The sequence below is a fragment of the Panthera tigris genome, chromosome A1 (assembly GCF_018350195.1).
Source record: "Panthera tigris isolate Pti1 chromosome A1, P.tigris_Pti1_mat1.1, whole genome shotgun sequence".
NCBI lineage: Eukaryota > Metazoa > Chordata > Mammalia > Carnivora > Felidae > Panthera > Panthera tigris.
Genome location: NC_056660.1, coordinates 216,371,714 through 216,386,594, shown reverse-complemented (window position 1 = coordinate 216,386,594; position 14,881 = coordinate 216,371,714).

Below are 14,881 nucleotides of genomic sequence, written 5' to 3'. Positions count from 1 at the left end.
GAAGCCCAAAGTGTTGTTTTCACATTCATTTTTCACCATTACCTTCAAATTTCACTTTTACCTGTTTTTGATCAGGTCAAAATTACATCTCCAAGATATTTTTGCATGTTTTCTATAAATTCACTCTCTTGTTATTTGCCCATTAATTTTTTTTTAATGTTTACTTATTTTTGAGAGAGAGTGAGAGACAGAGTGTGAGTGGGGGAGGGAAAGAGAGAGAGGGAGACACAGAATCCAAAGCAAGCTCCAAGTTCTGAGCCTGGTGCGGGGCTAGAACTCACAAACTTGGAGATGATGACCTGAGCTGAAGTTGGATGCTTAACCAACCAACTTGAGCCACCCAGACATCCTGTTATTTTACCATTAATTTTTTTTTCCTAATCTATCTTTTGCCATCTTTTTAAAAATTATTTTTAAGTAATCTCTACACCCAATATGGGGCTCAAACTTACAAACCCAGAGACCAAAAGTTACATGCTCTACTGACTGAGCTAGTTGGGGACCCCTCATTTACCATATTTTGTGTAATCACTTTATTTATGTATTATACTTAGACATAGATAGGCATATGCATGTATAAATACACACTTACTAAATACATATATATACAAACATGATATAAACCCTGGTATTTCCTACCTAAATATTCATTCTCTAAAATTAAACACTTCAGTCCTTCTAACTGTATTTTTTTTCCCCAATATAATATGCAACACTAGGCAATAGCCAGTGATTGACATAAATAGCTAAGTTAGTCCAAGTACATTTATATATATATGTATGTATGTATATATGTAATATATATGTATATATGTAATATATATGTATATATGTAATATATATGTATATATGTAATATATATATATATATATAGAGAGAGAGAGAGAGAGAGATACAGATATAGATATATATGCTTATATGTATCATCTCCCAAGCAGAAATGTTCAAGTTATATCACGTTTTATATTCTGTGAAAGATTGTCACTAACAATCTTCAGTGTGGTAATTTTGTTGGATGTATTAATAAGGTAACAAGATTTTTTTAGACTTCTGTTATATCTTTACTATTCTTCCACTGAATGAAGTGTTCCTTATTCCTCTGATAAATCTGTATTTATTCTCACCACTATGACCACTTAGCTTTGCATTCTTTCTGTGGAGACAATTCAATTTAACAAATATTGATTGAGTGAATACTCTGAGAAAAGTGCCCTTTTAGATGCTTTAGATGGACAATGATAGTACATATAAGCATATGTTGAAAGGAGATATGTGCTGTGGAAATAAATAGAGTACACTAAGGGGTATTTTAAAGGCAGCATTCGTGGGATGCAATTTTAATTGAGATGGTCAGAATTGAATTCATCAAGAGGGTACAATTTGAGCAAGGCCTGGAAGTAAAGGATAAGTCCTGAAGAGCCTTTTAGGCAGAAGAAAGAGAAAATGTAAATGTCCCACAACAGACAGTGCTGAGTGCATTTGAGGAAGATCAACCAAACCAGTGTGGCTGAAAAAGGATAAATGATGAGTAGTTGACAATGAGATCAGATATGTCATTAAAGGTAATGCTTTTGGCTTTTATTATAAGTGAAGGTGGGAGTGCATTGAAAGGTTTTGAATAGTTGAGTGTCTTGATCTGATTCACATTTTAAAAGCATACACCTTGCTTCCCTGTGAAAAGCAAATTATAGAGAGCAATACTCTAATGTAATCTCTTGACATTCTCCCCTTCTCTCTGTTCTCATTAACATTGTTTTTGTTGTGTCTTGTGTACTATATTTCTCCATTCACCTTTCCTTCAATGTCTTGTCTTTGCTATATGCCAAAATTTTCACTACAGCCTTTCCAGAAATCTTTTTATTTTTTTTCCAGGCCTGCTTGAAGGATTTTATTCTCCATAAAAAAAGCTAAAGGGAAAAACAGATATATTTCAAGCAATTTCATCTTCTCCTTTTATAGAGATTTTATATTGCATTTTCAGGATACAAAACAATTTGCTTATATCACTAAATAGGTCACTTGGTGTATAAACTTCCAGAGTTACTTCAACTACAATCCTATGTAGTCCTCCTAGTAATTTCAGTTATAAGCACAGTCCATACCTTTGTTTCAAGGCTCCTAGAAATTATTGCATTATTAAGTATTTATATTTGAGTTTAACTACCATTCTATTCTGTCTTCCTACCCTAGTGCCCTAGTGCATTTAACCTGACATTATACTTAGGATAATCATTATCTCTCATTAGCAGTCAAACTTCCTAAAACTAAACTAGTACTTTGATTCTCTTCCTGTCTGCCTACTTCTTTCCTGTGAAAATAGTTTCTACTTTTGTTATGCTATAGTCAAAATTTACCTGACCTATAACCCAGATGACCCTTGACAATGTGAAATTGGACTAATTATTACTTTCGTAATTTATATAGCTATATGAGGCTGGGTTTCTTTTTCATTCTTTTGTAAAAGCCTATTGAGGAGAGATGTATAGTTTCATACTGGAAGTGAATTTATTTCTACAGATGCAAGAACTCTGCAGCTGCTTTTGACAGTAAATATAGATGACTCTCATCCAACTTACTAACCAAATGCAAGCTTGCTTATATGTCATAAATGGCATTACTGTTCAAGGATGAAAGCAGAATTGATGGTTGTGTACTAAGGGATGAGGTGTGTAATCCACTTACCAAGGAAGATATTTACATTCGAAACACTTTAAGTGGATTTTACTTCAAAAGCCATCAATTGGGTATAGATTAATTCAATTTTTGGAGAATTACTTCTGCAACAAACAGTTATTTTTTCAAAACAATAAGCTTTAACACTGTGTTATTATTTAAATAGCAAAAAAAGTGGCTATTCACGAAGGATTCTTGAAAATTTCTGTAAAAACAGATACACTATGGGGCGCCTGGGTGGCTCAGTTGGTTGAGTGACCAACATCGGCTCAGGTCACGATCTCGCGGTCCGTGAGTTCGAGCCCCGCGTGGGGCTCTGGGCTGATGGCTCAGAGCCTGGAGCCTGCTTCCGATTCTGTGTCTCCCTCTCTCTCTGCCTCTCCCCCGTTCACGTTCTGTCTCTCTCTGTCTCAAAAATAAATAAATGTTAAAAAAATTAAAAAAAAAAACAACAAAACAGATACATTGTGTATAATTTCACACCAAGGTGCTATAAATAACCTTAGTTTTAAAATATCTAAAATGTATAATCAATATAATAATAAATTATTCTACTGTACTGTAATAAAACACTAACTTAAGGTAAACATTTGTAGAACAACTCTGCTCATATTAAATTATCTTACATCACTATGGAAAAACAAAACAAAAACAAAAGAACACAGTATATCATGGGAAAAAAAACAATAAACTCTCCCCCGCAGGCCTATGGATTGTCCAGGATGTTCTTATTAACTGGTGCAGGTTCACTGATCTCAGCTGGATTTGTGTGGGTAGTTGATAGCCGGGCTGGTCTAGGGTGATCTTGCCATGGCTAGGTCTTGGCTATGCTACAAGTGGACTCTGAAACTCCGGGAAGGTTCCAGACTTGTCCTTATGGTGAAAAACATAAACAGAAAATAAAAGATCTCATTATCAAAGCATAAAGATATGGATGTGTCTATGACAGAACACAATTGGTCAAATATTTTATTTATTTTAATTTAAAGCAGATAGGATTTTTTTCATGATATGAAGTGAGATGTGTGGTAAAAATAAAGTTGAATCCCATGTTTGGCTTAAACAAGTGTGTGAATAATGTTGCCTTTTATGAACTTGTAGAAGAGTGGGAGAAGAGCAGGTTCAGTGATGAAGGGGGGAACAGTTTGCCACCCTAAAATATGTCTAGAAACTCTGATCAGTGGAGAAGACAATGACCTAAATCTGCATAATAGCCTCACCCTTTTTGCTGTGCTGTTCTGGTAACCTTGGAAGCCAGCCTGATGACCAACATCTTTTATCTTTATATGGAGATGGTATTTAAGGTATCAATTTTGTCCATTTTGGGGAGTTACTCAGTTTTCCTCATTATCTCCCATGTATATAAGAGCTATACATGTTATTAAACTTCTGTCTTTTATTATGGGGGTGAGGGTCTTGGTCAAGAACCTAGAAGGGTAGAGGAAAAATTATTTTTTCCCCTAGAGTGATGAAGTGGTGTTGGCAAAAAAAGGATTTCTATTTTATGCATGTTGAGTTGAAAATACATTGTCAATACATGGGTGGTGATATCAAAAAGTCAGTTCGCTATATGAGTCTGGAAATCAGACAAGGCCAAACTTGGAGGAATTTATATGGGAATCACTTTTACATATTCAAATTAAATAGACAGTAAAAGTAGGACTAGTTGGCCAATAGTTTAGGTACTATGGGTTACCTATGGGTTAGGTACTACTACTATATGGGTTACCATATGGGTTACCTATGGGTTAGGTACTACTAAACAATAGTTTAGGGTACTATGAGAAATTTGTAAAAATCTAGTAGGTAAAAATTAAGTGTCACTAAATCATCAGATTTTTAGAGAACAAAAGTTAGAGTACCCTACAAATTAGAAAATAAATAGCAAAAAATTGTAAGACTTTGTGTCAAATTAACACGTTAATTATTTTCCATTTGAAATAAATTGGATTGGATCTATATAAAGTTCTATATAAAGTATACAGAGTTTATGTTTATTGATATTTTGAAACAGACATTGAATATTGTAAAAAAAAAAAAAAAAAGGTTAGTTTTAAAGACAGTCTAAGTGCAGGTCTAGCCTAGAACTAATAGAGTCATCTCATCCATAGCATTAAACGACATCCCCAGCCTACTAAAAATAAGATTCTGGATCGAATTAACCTCTGTCAGCAAAGAATCTTGCCTTTCTTAGAGGCATTGTGGTATACCAAGAAAAGGAATCACCAGGTAGAGATAGGAATATATATTTTTTAACTCTGACACAGCAACTTTGGGCATGTTACTGAGCCTTTCTGAACACCTATTTATGTGTGCACATCTAACATTTAGTAAAACAACTGTTAAACCTGATACTTATTTTTATTATAAGCAGCTTACATTTCAGTCCCCTAAATGTTAACACAAAACACCCCGGAAAAAAAAAACAGACAAAAAACTGAAATATCTAAAATACATGAGTTTGTATCCATTTGGAATGCAGCAACATCTTGGAGACAATGAGATAGACAATTTGTCCAGGTCCTGGAGTAACTCAGTGGCTCAAGCACATGCATATATGCCATTGCTTAAAGTTAGACTCCATGGCTGGGTCTTCCCTTTTGTAAGAATGAAGGAGAACATTAATTAAACCGTAAAGAAAAAATATGTTATACATTTGAAACTAATGTAACATTATATGTTAACTATCCTTCAATACAAAACAAAACACACAACAAAACAAAACAAGAAGAAAAATCCACAACTTTGTATTCAAAAGGATACAGAGACACTGGGCTCCCTAGATATTTGAAGGTGGCTCTAAACCAATGCAAGCTATGACTGAGGCACAATTCCTAGGTAACTGTAGCTGGAAAGACACAATGATCTTTTTTTAACCATATTTATGTAAGTAAATATAATCACCATCAGTGGGAAATGAAAAACAGTTTGGGGGAGGAGGTAGAATTGAAGAAACACATGGGCACATTTTTTTACTGATTTATTGTCATCATGCAGATGGTCTAGGATGACTCATGACCAAACATTAGTAGGGTATGCCTGAAGTCTTAGAGCTCCCCCCCGGCCCCGTTTTGATAATTAATTGTTCAACTCCTTCATGGAAAAGAAATGAATATGAACTTCCAAATAATATTTCTGTTACCAGCATAATAAATCCTTGTAACATTATACTTATTTGAATTGCCCTTGTCCAAAAGTCTACATCAACAAAAATATTCTTAATAAATGAAATTGGAATTTTAAGTATTGTAGAAAGAGTATTTTCAAAGGAAATAATACACATGTACATAATATTAAACATGTGATTGAAAATATATATGTGAGATACAGATATATATTTTTCCATCTAACTTATATAAACTGAGAGAAATGCATTAGATTTTTTTGATATAATAATGTAGATACTATTATTGACACTCCTTTTCAGGAAAACTAAGAATAATGTGAACTCCATAGACAAGAGAGATGTTTCACTGTATTTTACTAAAAGTTTTCTTGTAAAATCGCTTAAAGAAAATGTTATTGTGTTAGTTTCATCAAAAACAAGGAGTATAGTAAATTGAAGGCAGTAGACTGCTTGTATAAATCAATTAGCATTCGTGTGTAAGGAGATATTCTTTTAAAATAGTATAGCATTAGCGCACAGATTTGCATTGCTGTGATTCCCCTACAAACTGGGGGCTCATAAAATCCTGATGACTCTCTCATATTTATAGGAAGAAAAAAATCACTGGACATGATTTCTCTTAAGAGATTTTTCTGAAATCTTCCTATTTAATAATGTTTTCTATGATTCTGTCATAGATTGGGGTCTCAAATATTTTGGAGTCATTTTTTTTTGAAACCTTACTGTCTCATATAAGCACGCGTTTATAACACTAAATCATATTGAAAAGCTGTTTGTAATACATGGTCTTGTATGTTCTAAGTGAATGAAATAACTAATTCTTACTAAAACACAGAAAGGGAAGATTAATTACAAAAAACAAAAAGGTAGAAACTTTGCAGAAATGTATCAAATAGCTAAGACATCAGTTTCTCAAAAGACAATCAAGACAATGGAGATTGTGCTAGTTCAGAAATACCTAACCAACCACTCTATTTTTCATCCAGCTACACATAAGGAACAGCACAAAGCAGAGAATCAGAAAGGCTAAGTAAACTAAGCTTAAACTAATGAAGCAAGCAATGAAGCTTTGCTCACTAAGGCGAGCGGGTTTAAAGTTGTTGGTTGTACAACTAATATGGATGGAAGGGGAAAGAAGAATTAGTTTCAAATTAATCCATTATAATAATTTTTGGATATTCTGAAGTAAAACTGTAAGAACTATTTGCTACCCAATTTTCCCACAATTTATAATACATTTTCAAATTTAGTAACATTGTTATATATAACCAATCTATATGAACACACATACACACACACACACACAAACTTTCCTACACATATACATACAATATATGGCCTACCTGCTTCTTTGCTTTAATTTACCACAGGCATTTCATTTGTTTTTAAATATGAAATTTATTGTCAAACTGGTTTCCATACAACACCCAGTGCTCCTCCCAACAGGTGCCCTCCTCAATGCCCATCACCCACCCTCCCATCCCTGCCATCCCCCATCACCCATCAACCCTCAGTTTGTTCTCAGTTTTTTCTCTTATGGCTTGGCTCCCTCCCTCTCTAAACTTTTTTTTTTCCCTTCCCCTCCCCTATGGTCTTCTGTTAAGTTTCTCAGGATCCACATAAGAGTGAAAACATATGGTATCTGTCTTTCTCTGTAGGACTAATTTCACTTAGCATAACACTCTAGTTTCATCCACGTTGCTACAAAAGGCCATATTTCATTCTTTCTCATTGCCACGTAGTATTCCACAATTTCTTTATCCATTCATCAATTGATGGACATTTAGGCTCTTTCCATAAGGTAAGGAATACATATCAAAGACAAGCAATATGGATAGTACGGTCTGTTTGAACATGGCACATTTTCAAACAGACCGTACTATCCATATTGCTTGTCTTTGATATGTATTCCTTACCTTATAGAAGGGCATCGACACCTACTCAATTGTCATAACATCATACTTGGAGTCTTCTGAGCTTTACGCATGCTGTGGTATGAATTATATCCCCTCAAATTCATATGCTGAAGTTCTAACTTCCAGTACTCCAGAATGTGATAAACCTTTTTGTGTGTGATTACATTAAAATGACGCCCTTGGGATGGGCCTTTGTCCAATCTGAGGGATGTCCTTCTAAGAAGAACTTTGGACGCACAAAGAGACACCAGGGTTATGTGACGGCACAGAGGAAATATCATGTGAGGAGGCTGCAACAAGATGGTGATCTGCAAACCAAGGAGGGAAGCCTCAAGAGAAACCAAATGTGTCGGCATCTTGACCTTGGACTTCTAACCTCCAAAATCATGAGAAAATAAATTTCTGTTGTTTAAATCATCCAGTGTGTGGCATTTTGTTATTGCAGCCTGAGCAAAATACTACAATAGATTATTCTTAACCCTAATATTTAATCAGCAAGTTGGGTTAAGACAACTTCGTCATATCTTTTAAAGCCTTTTTTGTAAGTGCCTCAAGTCACTGTCCTATTATCTGCCCTCCTCACTGGACACCTGAATCACAAATGTCATGCATTGGCTTTCTTGCCTCGACTGCCATTTATCTCATTGCTGTTAGAGTTATCTTTCAGATACATGTTTGCTCATTTGTTCATAATTAAGATATATCAATGACTCTTCATCTACTGTGAAAACTAAATGTCTTAGTACAACTGGAGGACTCCCATTTATTATTGCCAGTCATGCCACACATCTGCCCTTGCACTTAAGTTTCAAACATAATCATCAAATAATACAACTCATTTGAGACACTTATTAAAAAACAGAAAACCCATACCCCCTTTCTGGAGATTCTGCTTCATTATGTCTGGGTTGTGTTTTGGGAATCTGTATTATTAACAAACTTCCCAGGTGATTCTTATTAGCAGCCAAGTTTATAAGCCATAAAGTATCATATATTCTTGTGGTCCTTTCCCAAGACATGTACTTCACTGAGACTTTATGTACTTTACATTTGCTAACTTTAATTGGCCTTTATTGAGAAGTAAAATACTTATTTCAAACTAAAGAGAGCTTAATAAAGTTACTTAGATATTACATGAATATTCTTGTTAGGGAGGTAGCAAAACTGTATTAAAATTGCTAAACATTATAGTTGTGCACAATGTCCTTTTAAAATATGATTTGAAAGGATGTGGTCAGTTAACCTAGAGGTAAGAAAAGGAAGAAGTGATTGGGCATTATCTGGTAAGAATTTATCACAGTAGAAAAATATTCTCAAAGACTCAAGGGTTAAAAACCATCAAGTGTGAGTAATGCTTTTTCCAGTTAAATCTTAAAAATGACTAGAGGGAAACTATATGCATGTGTATGTGTGTGCACCTTGCATAAACTTGGATCTGAGATGTTTCTCTCAATTCTTTAAAATCAAATTAATTACATTCTTTTTTAAAGTTTATTTTTAATTTACTTTGAGACAGAGAGAGAGAGAAAGAGAGAGAGAGAGGAAGTGGGGTAAGAGTAGAAAGAGAGAGGGAGAGAGAGAGAATCCCAAGCAGGCTCTGTGCTGCCAGTGCAGAGCTTGATATGGGTCTCTATCTCATGAACAATGAGATCACGAGCTGAGATCAAGAGTTGGGTCCTTAACTGACTGAGCCACCCAGACGCCCCAACAAATTAATTACATTCTGAGTTGACACCCTTCGTGCTTATTTTTTTGCAAAACTTGTTTTCAATCTATTGGTGGATAATGAACTCTCACGAGAGTGTTATTTTAGCTTAGCTAAAAATAATTCAATAAAAAATCATAGTTTAGACAAGGTTAGTCTCTTAAACATTCTCTTCCTTTCACAGGAAAAAAAAAAAGGTTGCATCTTGCTTTCTCATATTAAATTTTGAAAAGTCCTTCTCACAGCTAAAATGTTAGAAAAGCATAAGAAGAAACAAATATTATATTATTTTCTAACAAATGTCCCAGGAATCCAAATGTGTTACTCAGAAAAGTTAAACTGGAATATATATGCTTGCAGCTACAGTAAATCATAAGAGAAATGCATTTGCAGTGTTGCATTGGCTGTATTATATGCCATTGACCTGCCATGAGGACATGTCTGAGCCTGGGCCTCAGAACATGATATGGAGATGAGGGTATAGCCCTGCTACCTGCTACCTGCTGGTCCCAGAAGTAAACTGGAACCCAGTGTGCAGCCTGAAACCTAGAGACTGAAGGACTAGAGGCTGGAGGCTGGAAGCTGGGGGCTGGAGACTGGGGACTGGAGGCTGAGGGTGGGGGCTGGGGGCTGGAATCTGGAGACTAGGGACTGAAGGCTGGGGCCTGGGGTTGGAGGCTGGGGGTTGAGAGCTGGAGGCTGGGGGTGGAGGCAGAGGGCTGGGGGCTGGAGCTGGAGGCTGGAGGCTGGAGGCAGAGGGCTGGGGGACTGGGGGCTGGGGGGCTGGGGGCTGAAGGCAAGGGGCTGGGTGCTGGACACTGAGGGCTAGTCTAACACCATTCATTGGAAGCCAATCTGTAGGCCATAGAGTGATTAATATCATTGTACTTGATTTAAGCCACTGAATTTAGGGCTCTAAATTTTGCCAAGTTCTTATTGTGAAAATAGCTCGTTAATGTGCTGTCTCTCTCTCTCTCTCTCTCTCTCCCTCTATAGTTGTTTCTATCAAATGCTTTAGTTACTTTCCTTGGTGTCGTTTTTACCAATAAGGATGTAAGTAAGTGTATTGCCTGGGAAGATTACTTATAAACCGTGCTCAGGTGAATTTTAGGAAATCTTTTGGAAAAGAAATAATCTGAATAAATGTTGGGAAAACATAAATTACAAACACACCTATATGTGTTTGTGTTCAAAGGTGTGGGACTCTATATAATACATATAGCTGTATTTCAAATACACATATAAAAATTTTATTGGAGTACATTTTTGCATATTTCATTTCAGCAAGAAAGAAGTTAATTCCATTTCAAAATTGGTTTAATTTAGAATGGTTAAAAAGTTAGAGGTTTTGTGTTTGTTTGCTGTGGTTTGATTTTGTTTTGGCAGGTATCAACATGTGGCTAAAAACAATGCTATGATGTGTAGCCTAACCATTTTCTTTTTAATTGAAAAAGTCAGTCATGCCAATAATAACTATATTCACAAATTTTAAGAAAGTCCTATAAAAATGCAGTGATTCCTTTTTACAGTTTCAGCCAGTGAGAAGCATATTTCCCTTTCAGAAGGCCTGGCCGCTAGAGGAGAACAAAACTCAGCTTCGCACTTGGATTGTTTTTTTTTTTTGTTTTTTTTTTTAATTTTTTTTTTTTTACCGTTTATTTATTTTTGAGACAGAGAGAGACAGAGCATTAACGGGGGAGGGTCAGAGAGAGGGAGACACAGAATCTAAAACAGGCTCCAGGCTCTGAGCTGTCAGCACAGAGCCCGACGCGGGGCTCGAAGTCACTGACCACGAGATCATGACCTGAGCCGAAGTGGGTCGCTCAACCGACTGAGCCACCCAGGCGCCCCCGCACTTGGATTGTTTTGGTGCGCATCACGCTTGGTGCAATGCTCCTTCCTATGACTTTCTCAAACAACCATGGTCCCCCCTGCGGCCAAGTGTGATCATTTATCACCTCTTTGTGGGCCACAGGCCATCAGTGCTTCCCAAGAAAAAACTCACACACCTTTAAAATGTTCTTCCTTGATTCCAGGGTTCAGAGATTAGAGAGAATTGGGGCAATCACTACTGTCATCCTTTCCTTCTTAGTTAATTATACACAATAAATAGGGCAAATATTAAGGAGACCTGAGGGAAATAGGACTATCTGTGAGCTTTGCTAAGGATTTGGTGAAATTGTACTGATTTTCCTAGCTAACATAGCAGATGTATACACGCTAAAGCAACTCTTTATATATGTTGTTATTCCTGACTTTCTCAGAAAATTTGTGTTTTCCTTCTTTCCCACTTTACTTAAGTATGATTAACAAATAAAAATTACATATATATATATAATATACATATATGTTACATATATATACACATATATGGTATATATTATTATATAACATGATGTTTTACTTTAAGGTGTACAAAGTGATCGTTTAATATAAGTATACATTGTGAAATGATCAATGTTTGTTGATAGATGTATGTAAGAGTAAAAGATATGGGTTTAAGTTTCCATTTGCAAATAAAATTTTCCATTATGTTTTTAAAATATTTTATGGGCACGCCTTATGCATTAAGAAATACACAATTAGTTTAAAATTTCACATATACAGGTACATAATGGATATTCCTCAATGAAAACTGGAAAAAAATAAAGATAATTAATATAACATCTATAAACAAAGACAGACATTTATTTGTACGCTTGGATCTCTCCAAATAACACGCTCTGATTGACACTCTTTAATGTAAGAAAGCCAAATTATTTCAAAGCATACTAAAGGTTTTTAAAAAATTAATGTTATTCCTTTTATCATTAATTTAATAAATTTTGGCCAATAAATTACAAGTTAATATAAATCCCATTTTATCTGAGGATGATACAAGGGCAGTGCATTTTTCAATTTGCAAAATCTCAACACTTGGGGGCCTACAAAGAGAATAAGGATTCATTTGTGCAAACAAACTTTTTAAAAGAAAATTTTTGTTTCATTTTGTCTTGTTAGATTTTTCCCCTTATTTTGAACACTTATACTATAAACTATAAGACAGTAGAAGAGTCACCTAATGTTCTGCTACTCACTTATTTCATCATTTAGAAAATAATGCTACCACATGACCTTAAGACCTTTTCCAATCTTAAAGTTACAGTAAGAATTTGACAATCAGAAATTTTCATATGTCTTCATCAAAATTACAAATTTGGAAGAATAAGTCTAAGAGGCTATTTCAAGATAGCAACATTAAAATAACAGTGTTATTCATTTGATTTATCCTAAAACCCAGAATACGTAACTCAGTTCAAACCCTAAGCATTATTAAACATGTGGACCCAATTATAACAAATGACTATTTCAAAAATTATTCCAAGCCTGATAATATTTAGCATTATTTGGTTGCCAAAGATTCTGCCACGTGTGTACAGCATGGAGAGAAAATATTAATATTATTTTATGTCCCTAAATATCACTTTGATTTGAGGAATTATTTCTTTTTTATTAGCTGACTATATATTAGCTAGCATAATTTTGTGTTTTGCAAGTTTGCCTTCATCATTCAAAATACTACACATAAAGTTCCTGAATTCATTTTCTCTTGCACCATTTGATATATTATTTTGTTTCTTAGACTGTTTCAAACATCTAAAAAGTGAAAGTAACCAATCACATAAAGACAACCTTCATCAAAATGCCACAATTTACAGACTCTGGTGAGTGATGATACTGGGAAAGCAAACCAAGATTGCTCATGAATGCAAAACTGTCAGTGTGTTCAGTCCTAAAACCTTCTACTCTTAATTTATTTCCTTATTTAATGCTAACATTGGTATTTGTGTAATTCTTTTCATCATGTACACCAATACATAACCCTGCCATGGTCGTGTGATTATATTCATAACTTCTGTGTAACCCCATTAAATGTATCATGAACTCAGTGGTCTCATGGTACAACATGGTTGCATTTTTTCTTGCTTAGAGGAGAGTAACATCGGCATTGTTTGCAGACATATTGGAATGAATGAGCAAGCTGGAAAAAAGAGTGATTAAGAGACAATATCCTGCTGACAATCAATACAGGGTTCAAACCTAGGAAAAGAATTCGAAGATTAAAATATGAAAGAACAAAGAGGCTGTATATTTTGGTGACTATAAATATAGCATTTGAAGAGAACTAAACGATTAAATAATGTAATGATTAGATAATGTTGAAACAATCTTCATCTTGGCCCTTCTTCCTTTGCCTATTGTGGGTTTTTCTGGGCTTTTAGCTTCTCACTATAATCAAAATTTAGTCACTTAAGATTTGAATGCTAAGTAAGGCAAACTTCTAAGATCTCCTTTTACAATTTTATAAACATACATACTATAATTAATGCACTTGTTGCTAAAAAACAAAATTCAACTGAGTAAATTTTAAGATGTCGTTGGCTTTATTCAAGGATTCCATCATCCCAACAGACAAATAGAAGAATGCTTGGAGGAGCTGTACAAAATGCCAGGATAGGAAGTTATTAGCAAAAGAAAAGGAAGGATTGTTTCAGGCAAGGTCACCTTTTCTCTTAGAGGGATGAGCCAGGGATCTCATCCTGTAGATTCCATCACTAATGCTTAATGAGAGAAAAACTCTCCACAGGCCTGTTATACCAGGGAATCCATTTTAGATATCTTTCTAACTCAACATGACTGTATATAACCTTGTTCAAACCAAAAGCCCAACTTATGGATTGCCACGCATGCATTTTGAATGAGTAGCCTAAAGGAAAACCCTCTTGTCCTTGAGATATCCATCAGGGGTCCTACTCCCTGCCTTCCTTTACTATAAAACTCATGATTTCTACCTATATGCTAATCTATGCTCTTTTGAGCTTTTACAGGATGTAAAAAAGCATATAACCCTCTAAAACTGTTCATTCTTTGAAACACTTTTTCTTTCCCTCGAAGAGCATGTTTCCCAGGCAGTTGTCCTAACTTGGGCCTGAAAAAAACCTCTCTTTCTTACTTTTAGAGATTCTAAACCTTGGCTTAGTTTGCATGGATGTGCTGATCAGGAAATTCCATATGGTTGCTTTCAAATTCCACTCCTGGGAGAGGCTGAAACTCCAGTTAGGTTAGGTATTAAGTTTCAGTGGGAGTTGACTCCATTTTGGGCCTGTTTCTTTTTTAATACTATTAATAGCCACATTTAGGTAATATTACCTTCCCTTCAATACCTGATATTTTAAGTAAATTTTGAAAGAAGTTATTGTAAGCTGATATCTTAACGGATTTGAAATGGGAATATCTCCAAATTAATTTAAATTGGCTATTCAAACAGACATAAAATATGAATACATTCAATCTGCCTTTCCCCCCCAAATTTTGTTTATCTACCAACTAGACTGTGGGAAGGTAGCTTTATTTCAATTTTTATTTAAGTATTTTTTTTTATCAGGGATTTAGCTGTTGGCTTATTACTTTTGAAGGGAA